The 15477-nt window shown below is 47.8% G+C and overlaps 1 protein-coding gene and 1 pseudogene across 2 annotated transcripts in view; both read right to left on the bottom strand.

The window, feature by feature from the left end:
- Window positions 1-673: 673 nt before the first annotated feature.
- LOC310826263 (calmodulin pseudogene) lies at window positions 674-1753 on the bottom strand (annotated as a pseudogene). The gene has a single exon. The product of its transcript is annotated as a calmodulin pseudogene (transcript).
- Window positions 1754-6681: 4928 nt separating this feature from the next.
- The window catches only part of LOC310826262 (neo-calmodulin), an 11259-nt gene continuing 2463 nt past the window's right edge, over window positions 6682-15477 (bottom strand). The window contains exon 2 of the mRNA XM_083701050.1: window positions 6682-6938. The gene's annotated coding sequence lies outside the window, so the exon portion shown is untranslated. The remainder of the gene's footprint in view (window positions 6939-15477) is intronic.

Genomic DNA, 15477 nt, shown 5'->3' with positions numbered 1-15477 from the left:
TGTTTTCGTTGGCTGTTCGAACCCTGCGGACCAGAGAAGTCAGAGGATACGGCGGCCATAAAGACACCTCCTCTCTTTCTTCTTGAGGAATCCCATCTGTCCACAAATACCTACTCTGAGCTCTGTTTCTTGGTCCCTTTAGAGCGTGACATAAAAGTTGGGAGCTGAGCTCAAAAGCCAACCGCCAACCTTCCATCCCTTCCCATGCAGGAAAATTTATTTATTTATTCATTTAAGCAATTAAAATTTAACTCATTACATTACTCTGCTTGGGGAGGGGGAATAAAAGAGTTTTACGAAACCCTCAGCTCCTGACACTGGTACTCCCCATTTGTAAGAACACTTTCCTACGGAACTTTCCAAGTCATTGCTGTGCCCATTTCACAGAAACAGGAAGCAAGGGCATCAGAATTCTTTCGGGGTTTTTTTTTAACAAAAACTCTAAGGTGCACCTATCAGAGCCTGGCGCAAAATGGTGGTTCGGGGGGTGGAGCCACACCCACGAATCGTACACCAGAATGACCTGCATTCTACAAGTGCAAATCTGTATTTGACATACGACACATCAGTTAATCTGGCCCCAAACTCTTAATATTGGTTAGCAGTGTTGGAATCGGGGGGGGGATAGAACAGATCAAAAGCAACCAATTAATAATACTTGCATTCTGCAGACGAGGTTGAGCAATTAAAACAAGACCAGCCACGGCAAAATTTATTTTCACTTGCTGATGTTACACTATCAGGCGCCAGAAATATTCATTATATTATTTGTACCCGTCCCATCTAGCTGGGTTGCCCCCTCCCCAATCTTCTACAGTCCACCCAGTAGATCATAATCTACCTTCCATCTGTTGGCTCCGTTCTAGACTGTGGTTAGCCACCTCCTCTCAATTCATTTTGTACCAAGAATGCAACGAGTTCCCATTTGCCGTGCCACAAATCCCTCTGGGCCACAGAGAAAGCGAAAGGAAAAAGTGCATTGGAACTCCGGATTCTTCCATCAAATTAACGCTCCACTGCTCATTATCCGTTTAATCCTATTTGATCAGCCACTAAGCCAAACCACCTCACCCAGACCATGCAAAGGAGAAGAAGACATGTCTACTGAAATAGCTGGAAGTCCCACTGTCCTCGGGTACGCAGACCCAAGTCCCTCAGGAGTGGTCTTCACTTGCCGGACATGATCCGCAGGAATTCCTCGTAATTGACCTGCCCATCTCCGTCCACGTCAGCCTCCTTGATCATGTCCTCCACCTCTTCGTCCGTCAACTTTTCGCCAAGCTTGGTCATGATGTGACGCAGCTCTGCAGCGCTGACGTAGCCGTTCCCATCCTTGTCGAAGACCCGAAAGGCGTTCCGGATTTCTTCCTCCCCATCGGAGTTCTGGATCTTCCTGGCCATCAAGGATAGGAACTCTGGGAAGTCCACAGTGCCGTTCCCATCAGCATCCAGCTTATCGATCATTTCCTTGAGCTCAGCTTCTGTTGGGTTTTGCCCAAGAGACCTCATGACGGTGCCCAACTCGTTTGTGGTGATGGCACCATCTCCATCTTTGTCGAAGATCAGGAAGGCCTCCTTGAACTCAGCGATTTGCTCTTCCGAGAGATGTTCAGCCATGGCTTCCTCCCTGCTTCTGTCAACTTCCACGGTCGCCCAGTGACTGCCTTGGCGTTCTCCGGCGCAACGAAGAAGTTCTTCTCTTCCCTTTTTTGGGAGTTGCCAAGAACCGCGGGTGTCTTCTCTGGCCCTCGGCCCAGGGATGAGCCACAATTTGGGGAAAGGTTAGGCAACACCCAGGTGGAGCTCCTGCTGGAGCAAAGTGAATCACAGGGAAGTAGGAGATCCACACCCTTTTAAGTTACACAACCTGCCTGTCCCGTTTGGGTAGAAGAGGCCAGAAGGTAGCGAACATTATTTTATTTTATTTTGGATTCCATGTAATTGGAGGAAGGGGAATCATGAAATTAGAAGTGTGGTTTTATAGGAAGGCCTTCATTTGGAGGCAAAAGCAGTTTGTAGAATCTTGGGATACTAGAGGTAAAAGGGTTAACCACCCCCCTGGATGGTTAGGTCCAGTCGAATTTGACTATGGGGTGCGGCGCTCATCTTGGTTTTCAGGCCGAGGGAGCCGGCATTTGTCCACAGACGAATCTTGGAGGTCCCAGGCCACAGGGAGGTTAGGCTGGCCTCAACCAGAGCCAGGGCCTTTTCGGCCATGGCCCCGATCTGGTGGAACGCTCTGGTCCAAGAGACTAGGGCCTTGCGGGACTTGACATCTTTCCGCAGGGCCTGCAAGACAGAGCTGTTCCACCAGGCCTTTGGCCAAGGCACAGCCTGACCCCCTCCTTTGGTAATCCTCATAGAACTCCAGCCCACTGGTTGCCATTAATTTGAACTGATTTTATAATAAATTGATTTTAGAATGCTGTGTTATTTTTCATAGGGACGTGGGTGGCGCTGTGGATTAAACCACAGAGCCTAGGGCTTGCCGATCAGAAGGTCGGCGGTTCGAATCCCCGTGACGGAGTGAGCTCCCGTTGCTCGGTCCCTGCTCCTGCCAACCTAGCAGTTCAAAAGCACATAAAAGTGCAAGTAGATAAATAGGTACCACTCCAGCGGGAAGGTAAGCGGCTTAGTCATGCTGGCCACATGACCTGGAAGCTGTACGCCGGCTCCCTTGGCCAGTAAAGCGAGATGAGCGCTGCAACCCCAGAGTCGGCCACGACTGGATCTAATGGTCAGGGGTCCCTTTACCTTTACCTTTACCTTTATTATTTTACTGTTGTTTGCAACTCTGAGCTCGGCTTCAGCTGGGAAGGGCGGGATATAAATAAAATATTATTATTATTATTATTATTATTATTTATTATGTGGCCAGCAGGACTAAACTGCTTCTGCCGCAACAGGACACCGTGATGGAAGCCAGAGCGCATGGAAACGCCATTCACCTTCCCACCAATAGATGACATAGTAAGAGTTTATAACATTCGGCATGGCATGGGTGGAGAAAGGAATTTCTCCCCCTGTCATAAATCTAGAATTTATAGGCATCCAAGGACGCGGAATGTTGGGAGATTCAGGACAGATCGTTTAGCTTTGGAACTCCTGGCCTATTGAGATAAAGTACGTGCTTTCCTACTGGAGTCTCTTTGGCACCTGATAAAAACGTCTTGTTTAGACACGTCTACCCACATGCTTATAAAGTTGGAATAATTTCAATCTTGTTTCAGTATGTTTTAATGCATGGTTTTGAATTTTTCCCTGTTTTACTGTTTTATCTTTTTGTAAACCGCAGGCACTTTTAAAAAAACCAATTAATAGGTGTATACATTTTATGAAAGAAAGAAAGAAAGAAAGAAAGAAAGAAAGAAAGAAAGAAAGAAAGAAAGAAAGAAAGAAAGATCTTCTCTTTTTATGAAGATTACCCGCTCTGGGATCCCACAGCTAATTCTCCCCTGGTCTCCTCGCTGGCCCAAATAGGACTAATTTAGCCAGCTAGCCCTGGGGATCATCTAATGTTTATTGGATGGATTTCCCCCCTAAATTGATTTTTGAATTCTGAATTTATTGTTATTCACGTTTTATACTGTATTTTAAGCTTTTTTTTGTTGCATCAATTAGGTGTTTTAAATTTGTTGATAGCCGCCCTGAGCCCGGTTTTCTGAACCGGGAAGGGTGGGGTATAAATAAAAATCTATTATTATTATTATCATCATCATCATCATCATCATAAGACTAGTACTTGCAGACATCCACTGAAGCTGACTGTTGGGAGATTCGGGACAGAGGAAGAAAGTCCTTCTTCACACAGCACAGAGTTAAACTGTGGAACTCCCTCCCACAGGAAACTGTCATGGCCACCATTGGAGAAATTTTTGGATGGCTAATGGCTTCTGAATACCAGCTGATGGAAACTTCAGGAGAGGGAGAGTTGCTCTTGCACTCAGATCATGCTTGGAGGTTTCCCTAGAGGCACAAAATTGTTAGGGGTGCAAAATTTCCATACCCAGTGCTGCCTCAATACAGCTGCAAGCTTCCGTCTCCAGGCTCCGTTGCAAACCAGGAAGCAACCTCTCCAGACAATGGAATGACTCTTCTTTTATGATCTCTGTGGTTTCGGTCTCCTGGGTGACACGGGCACCCTGAGGCAGTGCTCCCTTCCTTTCCCTCCCTCCCACCATCCCCTCCACAAAGCCCCGGGCACTGGCAAGCCACGCTATGCCACTGACCACCAGGATAATGTCAAACCTAGACCAGTTTTCTAGTGCTTCCTCTACAGCTGATGAGCTGCTGCCGCTGAAAACATAACTAAGTATATGGAGATTAAATTTGCATTCATTCAGATGCTGGTTTTGACCCTTTAAGCCCTTCACGGCCTAGAACCCTCTTACCTACGGAGAGCCTCAAGGTCCATAAATAGCAACACCCTAGAGGTCCCGGGCCCTAAGGAAGTTAGATTAGCTTCAACCAGAGCCAGGGCCTTTTCAACACTGGCTCCAGCCTGGTGGAACGCTCTGCCTTATGAGACCAGGGCCCTGCAGGATCTGATTTCTTTCCGCAGGGCCTGTAAGACAGAGTTATTCCGCCTGGCCTTTGGCTTGGAGCCAATTTGATTCCCTCCCCCTCTTTCTTTTTTCTTTTTTCCTTTTTCCTCCTGTGATGAGGCTGCATTTTAATATCTTAATGTTTCAATATTTTAATGTTGTATTTTAATTTTGTTTTTAAGTTGTATTAATTCAACTTGTTTGTATTATTGCTTGTTAGCCGCCCTGAGCCCGGCCTTGGTTGGGGAGGGCGGGGTATAAATAAAAATTATTATTATCATTACTCATTGCTCAATGTACTTTTGCATTCATTGCTCAATGCACTGGCCCATACATCGCCAGCATGCGGCCCCTAGATGGCTGCCCAACAGGGAATTGGCCCTCGGGCCCTCATCCACGTGAGTACAACAAAGCGGCCTGCCTGTTCTCTGGATCTAATGTCCTCCTTCCCTCCCTCCTTGCTTCACTTCCTGGCAGGCTGTCTGGAGAAAAGATCTGGTGGCTCAGTGTGGTGCTTCTGATCTGACCATCATTTGTCATTTTAGTTTCTGGCCCCCAGATGGGATCATCTGTCACCCTCCGTCATTTTCCGTAGGAACCCAAAGGCCCCTGACAGAACGCGAGCCATTTGCTTTTCCTTCTCCCTTCTCAGCGAATGTGTGTTTGGCTCAGAACTACTCTGAGATGGTTATTTTTCTCATGCATCAAGTTGTTTGGGGTTGTCCGATGCTCTGAAACCACCATCTTGAGTGGAGCCTTGAAGCAAAATATCTCAAGGACTGCCTCTCCACATATGTCCCAGGCCTTGTGATCATCATCTGGGGCCTTTCTTCAAGTGCATCTTCCACAAGAGATCAGGAGAGCGGCAACCTGAGAGCGGCGCCTTTTCTGTGGTGGCTCCCCGTTTGTGGAATGCTTTCCCTAAGGAGATTCACCTGGCGCCATCACTACAGATCTTTAGTTGCTAGGCAAAAAAAATCACTCTTCTCCCAGGCCTTTGGCTAATTAAACATGGCCTTCTGACCTTCTGGCCTTCTGGGTTGTGGTTTTTGTTGGTTACTATGGTATATATGTATGTATGTATGTATGTATGTATGGTATGGTATGTATCGGGATGCGGGTGGCGCTGTGGTCTAAACCACAGAGCCTAGGGTTTGCCGATCAGAAGGTTGGCGGTTCGAATCCCCACAACGGGGTGAGCTCCCGTTGCTCGGTCCCTGCTCCTGCCAACCTAGCAGTTCAAAAGCACGTCAAAGTGCAAGTAGATAAATAGGTACCACTCCGACAGGAAGGTAAATGGCGTTTCCATGCGCTGCGCTGCTTTTGGTGTCCCATTGCGCCAGAAGCGGTTTAGTCATGCTGGCCACATAACCCAGAAAAACTGTCTGCGGACAAACGCCGGCTCCCTCGGCCTGTAAAGCTAGATGAGCGCCGCAACTGCAGTCATCCGCAGCTGGACTTAACTGTCAGGCATCCTTTACCTTTATGGCATGTATTTTTGTGTTTTTATACAGTCATAACTCATGTTACGTTTGCTTCATGTTACCTTTTTTCAGGTTGCATCCTGCGGCGACCCAGAAGTACTGGAAAGGGTTACTTCCGGGTTTCGCCGCTTGAGCACGCGCAGACATGCAAAATGGCGTCACGCGCATGCGCAGAAGCGGCGAATCACAACCCGCGTGTGTGCAGACGCGCCGCTGCAGGTTGTGTTCCTTTCATGTTGCGAACGGGTCTCTGGAACGGAGAGGTACCACTGTATTCTAAACCACCCTGTGATCTTCGGATGAAGGGCAGTATAAACATTTAATAAATCAGAATAATGATTCTCCCTGGCTGAGATGGGTCCGTGCCCTAAGTTTCACTGGAAACCAAATTGCCTGTGAATTGCCTATGACTAACGTTTGAACTGGAACGGATAGATCTTCTGGCAAAAGGGCCAACCCAATTGCAAGGGAGGATCAAAGCTCAAAACCTCCTTGCCCTAACTTACAAAGGCATGGGACCCAACCCTGGGAAGGTCTACTGCACAAGCACCCCTGAACTGAATGGGAGAATCTCCCAGGGGATTGCCGCCAGAAATGGAACTGCCAGGTATTCTCCCGGGCAGCCAGCCCTGCCAAATAATAGACTCCACAACTGAAAAGAGTACCATGGATTTATTTTCCCCTGGGGCCTGAGACGTCAACATCAGCAACATCTGTCCCAGATCTTTATTTTGGGTGTGTCTCCTTCAACCTGGCTGTGAGGAGGAAGACGCTTGAGAATGTTCCTTTGCAAGCTCCTCCAGTTCTCAGGTTGCAGTTCGAGGTATTAAGTGTCGACGGGGATGGTGATGAGATGCATAGCATTTTTCTGCAAATTTCAGCCAGCGGGTAAACCGAAGTCTCAGCTCCGCTGCAAAGAAAAAAGGGGGGAAGAAAGAAATGGTAAAATACAGAATACAGTGGTACCTCAGGTTACAGACACTTCAGGTTACAGACTCTGCTAACCCAGAAATAGTACCTCGGGTTAAGAACTTTGCAGTCCATGGGACTCTCAAGAGTCTCCTCCAGCACCATAACTCAAAAGCATCCATTCTTTGGCGATCAGCCTTCTTTATGGTCCAGCTCTTACTTCCATACATCACTACTGGAAAACCATAGCTTGAACTATACAGTGGTACCTTGGGTTACAGACGCTTACAGGTTACAGACTCAGAGAATCATAGAATCATAGAGTTGGAAGAGACCCCAAGGGCCATCTAGTCCAACCCCCTGCCAAGCAGGAAACACCATCAGAGCACTCCTGACATATGGTTGTCAAGCCTCTGCTTAAAGACCTCCAAAGAAGGAGACTCCACCACACTCCTTGGCAGCAAATTCCACTGTCAAACAGCTCTTACTGTCAGGAAGTTCTTCCCAATGTTTAGGTGGAATATTCTTTCTTGTAGTTTGGATCCATTGCTCCGTGTCTGCTTCTCTGGAGCAGCAGAAAACAACCTTTCTCCCTCCTCTATGTGACATCCTTTTATATATTTGAACATGGCTATCATATCACCCCTTCACCTCCTCTTCTCCAGGCTAAACATGCCCAGCTCCCTTAGCCGTTCCTCATAAGGCATCGTTTCCAGGCCTTTGACCATTTTGGTTGCCCTCCTCTGGACTCCGCCTACCCAGAAACTTTGCTTCAGGATGAGAATAGAAATCGTGCTCCGGCGGCAGCAGGAGGCCCCATTAGCTAAAGTGGTACCTCAGGTTAAGAACAGTTTCAGGTTAAGAACGGACCTCCAGAACGAATTAAGTTCTTAACCCAAGGTACTACTGTATCGTGAGGACTATTCGTCGACCCACTTGGAGTCATTATTATTATTGTTATTATTTATTGAATTTATATAGCGCCCTATACCTGGGGGTCTCAGGGCGGTTCACAGAATAAAATCAAGATATAAAACCACAAAATACCTAATAAAAATAAAAACAACAACCCAATAGCCCCCCAAACCCCCACATAGGGTACAAATCAGATCAGTCAAAGGCCTGGTTAAAAAGGAATGTTTTTGCCTGGCACCTAAAGGGGTATAATGAAGGTGCCAGGCAAACTTCCCTGGGGAGAGCATTCCACAGACAGGGAGCCACTGCAGAGAAGGCCCTGTTCTCGTGTTGCCACCCTCCGGACCTCTCGAGGAGGAGGCACACGAAGGAGGGCCTCAGAAGATGATCTCAGGGTCTGGGTAGGTTCATATGGAAAGAGGCGATCCTTGACATATTGCGGTCCTGAGCCGTGTAAGGAATCATGGAGTCGGAAGGTTCTCGAGTCCAATCCCTGCAATGCAGGAATCTCAACTGAAGCATCCCTGTTCGATAGCTGTCCTACTATCCAATAAAAAGCTAGCAAGAGCTTTCACACCGCAGACAGTAACGGAACGGCAGGGAACCCAAAGATCATCTGTTCGGGCCTCAGGGCCACCTGGTGGTGAGGCCGACTCCTATAGCCAAAAGTCCCAAGGAGAGTCCAAAATCCAAAAAAGCTGTGTTCATCCAGTATTTTATACACACACAGAGAGAGAGAGGTTCTCTTGCATAGCAGGGGGTTGGACTAGATGACCGCCCCGGGTCCCTTTCAACTCCATGAGTCCATGGATATATATAGAAAAACACCAAAGAGCAGCAGTACATAGCATAATCGCCAGGACAGATCCTGTACCATTATCCCTCACCTGTTCTGTTGTTCCCATCCTATGAGAAGGATACTACCGAATCGGATGCTATATTAAAAAATGTCCGTGTTAGAGACGTGTAACTAGAAGCTGCTGGAGGGGCAGATAATGATTTTAATCACAGCAGGCAGAGTGGGGGAGTTTAACCCTTTCCTTCCCTCACCGCCGCTGCAATCCTGATGAAAAGGACCCCTCTGAAGCTGCTATTTGCACAGGAAGGACACACACACAACCGGGTGCCAATGTGAAGAAGACACGTTCCGTCTCATGCCCGGTTTTGTCCAGGTAAAGCTGGAGCCGTGAGAAGAGCTTTGCAGGGCCAAAGCCCTACAGGACCCTACAGGACCGCCTCTCCTGGAATGTCCCACGGAGGACCTTACGGTCTTCAAATGAAAACATCTTGGAGGTCCCAGGCCACAGGGAGGTTAGGCCGGCCTCAACCAGAGCCAGGGCCTTTTCAGTACTGGCCCCGATCTGGTGGAACGCTCTGTCGCAAGAGACTAGGGCCCCGTGGGACTTGACATCTGTCCGCAGGGCCTGCAAGACAGAGCTGTTCCACCAGGCCTTTGGCCAAGGCACAGTCTGACCCCTTTCTTTGGTAAGCCTCATAGAACTCTAGCCCAATGGTTGCCATTAATTTGATTCTGAATTGATTTTAGAAGGAATTGATTTTAGAATGCTGTGTTACTTTTATTGTTGTTAGCCGCTCTGACCCCGGTTTCGGCTGGGAAGGGCGGGATATACCGTATTTTTCACTCTATAAGACGCACCAGACAACAAGACGCACCTAGTTTTTGGAGGAGGAAAACAAGAAAAGAAATATTCTGGATCTCAGAAGCCGGAACAGCAAGAGGGATCGCTGCGCAGTGAAAGCTTCTGGAATAGCTGTGCAGCCTGCATTCGCTCCATAAGACGCACACACATTTCCCCTTACTTTTTAGGAGGGAAAAAGTGAGTCTTACAGAGCAAAAAATACATTAAATCATCATCATCATCATCATCATCATCATCATCATCATCAAGCAGAGTTCATCCCTCAGCCTGCTGTGGCCGGCCAACCGGGGGGATCCAGGTAAACCCACAAGCAAGACAGGGAGGCAACCAGTGGCGTAGCGTGGGGGTGCAGGGGGGGCCGGCCGCACCGGGCACAACATCTGGGGGTTAGGGGGCGCAAATCCACGGGTTAGGAGGCGCAAATCCACAGGTTAGGGGGTGCAAATCCACCAGTTAGGGGGCGCAAATTACTTGCCTTGCCCCGGGTGCTGACAACCCACGCTACGCCACTGGAGGCAACATTACTCCCCATCCTCTCGTCTGATGGCTCTACCCTTGAGTGTTGCTCAAGCAGATCCTTAGGACTCCAACTCCCATCAGCCCCAGCCAGGGAAAGGCTGGCTATTAACAACTTGGGACCACTTCAGCTACGAGACGCATTCGCTGAGATTCCTGCCTTGCAGGGGGCTGGAATAGAGGAATTTGGGGTCCCTTCCAGTTCTACAATTCTGTGAGATCACCTTGCCCCACATGAGCCCATTCAAACGCTTTGATTGGCATGGGTGCCACATACAGTGGTACCTCAGGTTAAGTACTTAATTTGTTCCGGAAGTCCGTTTTTAACCTGAAACTGTTCTTAACCTGAAGCACCACTTTAGCTAATGGGACCTCCTGCTCCTGTTGTGCCGCCGGAGCACGATTTCTGTTCTCATCCTGAAGCAAAGTTCTTAACCTGAAGCACTATTTCTGGGTTAGCGGAGTCTGTAACCCGAAGTGTATATAACCTGAAGCGTATGTAACCCGAGGTACCACTGTAATACCTGGTCCACATTTGTAATAGCTCGATAATTCAGCATGGCAGCAACTACACTTTGGAAGTCCCTGGCTATTGATAGGTGCCTTTGCTGTACTATTTTTGGTGCCTGCTGAAAACATCCTTGTTTAGACGAGCCTAGCAGTTAGAAAGCACGTCAAAGTGCAAGTAGATAAATAGGTACCACTCTGGCGGGAAGGTAAACGGCATTTCCGTGTGCTGCTCTGGTACACCAGAAGCGGCTTAGTCATGCTGGCCACACGTCCTGGAAGCTGTACACCAGCTCCCTCGGCCAATAAAGTGAGATGAGCACCACAACCCCAGAGTCGGCCACGACTGGACCTAACGGTCAGGGGTCCCTTTACCTTTACCCAGATTCTTAGAAAGTTGATGTGAATTTTAACCTATCTCATCATTTTAATTTCTTGTAGGTTTTAAGCTACTGTTGTCAATTTCCCTTGATTTTACTGTTTTACCTTTACAGGCTGTTTTTTACAGTGTATAAATCTTATGAAATAAAACGAACAAAAAAAGTTTGCTGTGCCTTTTTTTTTTGAGTCGACCTTTGATATTTGTTCTGTACCTCTGATATTTACATCAGGAAAATGGCATGGGAGGGGTTAAGCCTATCCTCTCTCCCCAAACCTCCTGCTCTGGTCAAACTCAGAGCCCTCAAAAACTGTGTGTTTCGGATTGTCGCCAGCCAAGCGTTACTCAAAATTCATAGGCCAAAGTTAGTCACATCCATACATTTCACCCTCGGTTTTGGTCGTTCTTTAAAAGCTATTCTGTGCATCTCAAATATCTTGAAATGAAAGGTAGTTTGAGAGCTGAGAATTAGGCAGAGGAAAGAAGCCAGCAAGAAACACATTTCTGATTCTGCCCAATTTTCATCCCAAAATGGGATATATAGCATATTTCCACATTTTTTCTCAGAGAAACCCATGATAAAGTGCTGACAGATATATGCCTAATACATGCATTTTTGCTAAGCAACTTCTAAGATAATGCATCTTTGCATCTCATCGTTTTCAGGAGTTTGCATTGCTTGGTTCGGGCAAGAAAAACAGAATGCAAAATTCGGAGAAGCGCAAATTTCAAAGAATGGTACGTATTGAATTGAATACGCCCTGTCCCTAAGAGATGGCTCCCTGCCCGTGGTCACATCTCCCCTCTTCCCTCTTCCCTCATCCTTCATCCACGCATCACTGCCAAACTCTTGAACTGGAAGCTCCTTGGGGCAGAGAACTCTCCTGCAACTGTGCATTTAATGTGAGATTAACCTGTACCTAGAGTGCAGGGCCTCGGGGGTCTCTGGCCACCATCAGCTTCTCAAACTCCTCGTAGGTGACTTTCCCATCCGAGTTGGCGTCCACCTGTCTCATCATCTCCTCCACCTTCTCGTCCGTGAACGTCTCCCTCAGGTTGACCAGCACGTGCTCAAGCGAGCGCATGACTTCTCCCAGCTCCGACGAAGTGATCACCCCGTCGCCGTCCGTGTCAAAATGTGTGAAGGCCTCTTTGACCACGTCGAGCTCTGCTTCTGTGAACCGGTAAGCCATGGCGTGTCCGTCCTCTGCCCAGCAGAACCTCTCTCTCTCGTCTCCAGGAAATCACTCTCTCGTTATCCCTGCTGAAATGGGAAAATCCAGCGTCTGCCGGAAGGAGGAGATGATGAAGGACCGGATTGCTTTGGCCCACACCCTGGCCTGGAGAAGGATCTACTTGTTTGTGGTGAAACCAGTCAGAGGAACAGCTTTGCCCCAGTGTAGGTCGGGCTCTTATAGGGTTGGCAGACTAGGTGATGCTCCACTATCGACATCCATCATCTCTGCAACTTCAAGGAATGCAAATCGGGTGGAGCTCTTGCACGTCGCAACTTTCAGCGCATTATCCGTCCGGTTTCGTGACATCAGCACAAAGCCCTGAGGTCTCCCTAGTTGATTTTGTGGGTGTGTGGGTGTTTGTGTGATAAATGCACCGTTCGCATAGGTGTCAACCGTCCCTTATTTGGTGGGAAACTCCCTTATCCCAGCGCCGTGTCCCGCTGCTCTCCCTTATTAATGATGTCCCTTAAATTTCCCAGGTTTCAAAGGAAGCAGCTCCTCTCCCTCCCTCCCTGCTGGCCAGGGAGGAGGGAGGCTCCAGCTGTGTTGCTTGGCTGCGTTGCTCACCCAATAAGGAGTCTAAGGACGACTGGGGGGTGGAGCTTGCATGCCTTGTGCCGATCAAATTGGCCGCGTTGCCTAGGGACTCGCCTTTGCTCAGTGCTTCCCAGCAGAGAGGTGACGTGGTTTCCCTTGCTGCATTCCCTTTGCCGGGTTGCTGTGCTGTGGGAACCACCGCTTGAGGCTTCGTTTGGCTGCTGGCTGGGCTTTCTGCCTTTGGCTCAGAGGGACTCAGAAGTTGAACATACCTGTGCCTGGAAAATCCCTTATTTTTGCTGCTGATCCCTTATTTTTGAGGCTGCTGGTCCCTTATTTTCAAATCTGTAAGTTGACAGCTGTGATAGGAACTTAGGAGTCGAACCGATGGTATTCGTCTCAGAGAATCGCAGAATTGCATTCTTTTCTGGTGTGGAAAGAATGCAGTCTGTCACTGAGCTACATAGTCCAAATATGAATCCTCCACACAGTGATTCTGCTGCAGATGCAACACATTTTCTCAACTCTCAAGAAGCACCGTTTTACTGACAGGGAAAACGCAGTTCCCTTTCTAGCTAGTCCATTGCTATTGCTGATCCTTTACTAACAGTTTGGTGATGGACTTGACATCAAGTGTTTGGGTTTTTTTAAAAAGGATTGGGCAAATTCATGGAGGATTAGGCTACTGATGGTTGCTATGTGCAGAGGCAGTGTACCTCTCAGTGCCAGGTACTGATGGAATGCATTGGTTCCTTCACACCCTGAGATTCTAGGAAGCATCTGAGATGAAGAACAATGGACCTCTATAATTATGTCCTTATTGTAAGGACACATGATTATTTCCTTATTATGCTTTTTATAATTGCATCCTTATTATGACCACAGTGTGAAATGTTGATCTCATCCACCCTCCTAGACCCATATTGGAAAGGGATATCACTGATGACAACTTACATTGCCCTTCCTCCTGTCTGCAATAATCTGAGACCTTTAAGAATTTAATTTTAATTAAATTTAATTAAATTTTCTGTTTTACAATTTAAGATACTCATTTTCACACCCTTAAAATACCAGTGACTTCCCTCCTTCTCTTTCCATGGTTCATTTTACATATCATAAATCCCGGCATATTTTACAGAAACTATACCATTCAGTATTCCATTATTACATCCATCATAACTTATTTACCCTATTGAATTTATCTTAATGCTGCCAGCGTTTTCAGCCGTACACAGTCATTTCCCATATATTCAATAAACGTTTTCCAATCTTCTCTAAACATATGTTCTTCTTGTTCGCTTATTCTATATATATATATTCTATATTCGCTTATTCTGGGAAGCGCTGAGCAAAGGCAAGTCCCCAGAAACGCGGCCGATTTGATTGGCACAAGGCATGCAAGCTCCACCCCCCAGTCGTTCTTTGACTCCTTAATGGCTGAGCAACGCAGCCAAGCAACACAGCTGGAGCCTCCCTCTTCCCTGGCCGGCAGGGAGGGAGGGAGGGAGGGAGAGGAGCTGCTTCCTTTGAAACCCAGGAAATTTAAGGGACATCATCAGTAAGGGACAGCAGCGGGACATGGGCGCTGGGATAAGGGAGTTTCCCACCAAATAAGGGACGCTTGACAGCTATGCGCCTGTGGCTACATCAAGCCAGTGCCCCCTCTATTCTAGCATCCCGTTCCTACAGCAGCCAGCCACAAGTAGCGCCTGAGTGCAACAGCTCTTTGGAAGTTAGTGAATGAGCAACAAGGACACAGGGTAGTACCCAGAGCTTGCCCTGCTCAGATTTGCCCTGTTGAAATTCTTTGATTCCTGCATTACAGGGCCTGGACTAGAACGGCCCTTCCAACTCTACAATTCATTGTTTCCCATGGCTAACGGTGTCCCATTCATTTAAGTGTGTCTGCCCTGAATGCAACTTCTTGTTGTTGTTGTTGAGTTGTTTAGTCGTGTCCGACTCTTCGTGACCCCCTGGACCAGAGCATGCCAGGCACTCCTGTATTCCACTGCCTCCCGCAGTTTGGTCAAACTCATGCTGGTCTCTTCGAGAACAATGTCCCACCATCTCGTCTTCTGTCATCCCCTTCTCCTTGTGCCCTCCATATTTCCCAACATCAGGGTCTTTTCCAGGGAGTCTTCTCTTTTCATGAGGTGGCCAAAGTCTTGGAGCCTCAGCTTCAGGATCTGTCCTTCCAGTGAGCACTCAGGGCTGATTTCCTTCAGAATGGAGAGGTTTGGTCTTCTTGCAGTCCATGGGACTCTCAAGCGTCTCCTCCAGCACCAGAATTCAAAAGCATCAATTCTTCGGCGATCAGCCTTCTTTATGGTCCAGCTCTCACTTCCGTACATCACTACTGGGAAAACCATGGCTTGAACTATACAGACCTTTGTTGGCAAGGTGATGTCTCCGCTTTTTAAGATGCTTTCTAGGTTTGTCATTGCTTTTCTCCCAAGAAGCAGGCGTCTTTTAATTTCTTGGCTGCTGTCACCATCTGCCGTGATCATGGAGCCCAAGAAAGTAAAATCTCTCACTGCCTTAGAATGCAACTTAGATGGATACAAACCACAGGAACAAAGGCAACTGAGTCCGGCTGTTGGCCCATTGAGCTTGATATTGCCCACACTGACTAGTAGAAGCTCTCCAGGGTTTCAGGCCTCAGTCCTCCCCACCCCTGCCTGGTGATGCTGGTGGAATGGAGCTGGGTGCTTCTGCACTCAAAGCAGATGATGCACTCAAAGCTGGGTGCTTCTGCACTCAAAGCAGATGCTCAACCCCTAAGCTATG

The sequence above is a fragment of the Podarcis gaigeae genome (assembly GCF_964106915.1).
Source record: "Podarcis gaigeae genome assembly, chromosome: 10".
NCBI classification, from domain to species: Eukaryota; Metazoa; Chordata; class Lepidosauria; order Squamata; family Lacertidae; genus Podarcis; species Podarcis gaigeae.
The sequence above is the reverse complement of the archived record's forward strand: the minus strand, read 5'-3'. Positions and strand labels throughout refer to the sequence as shown.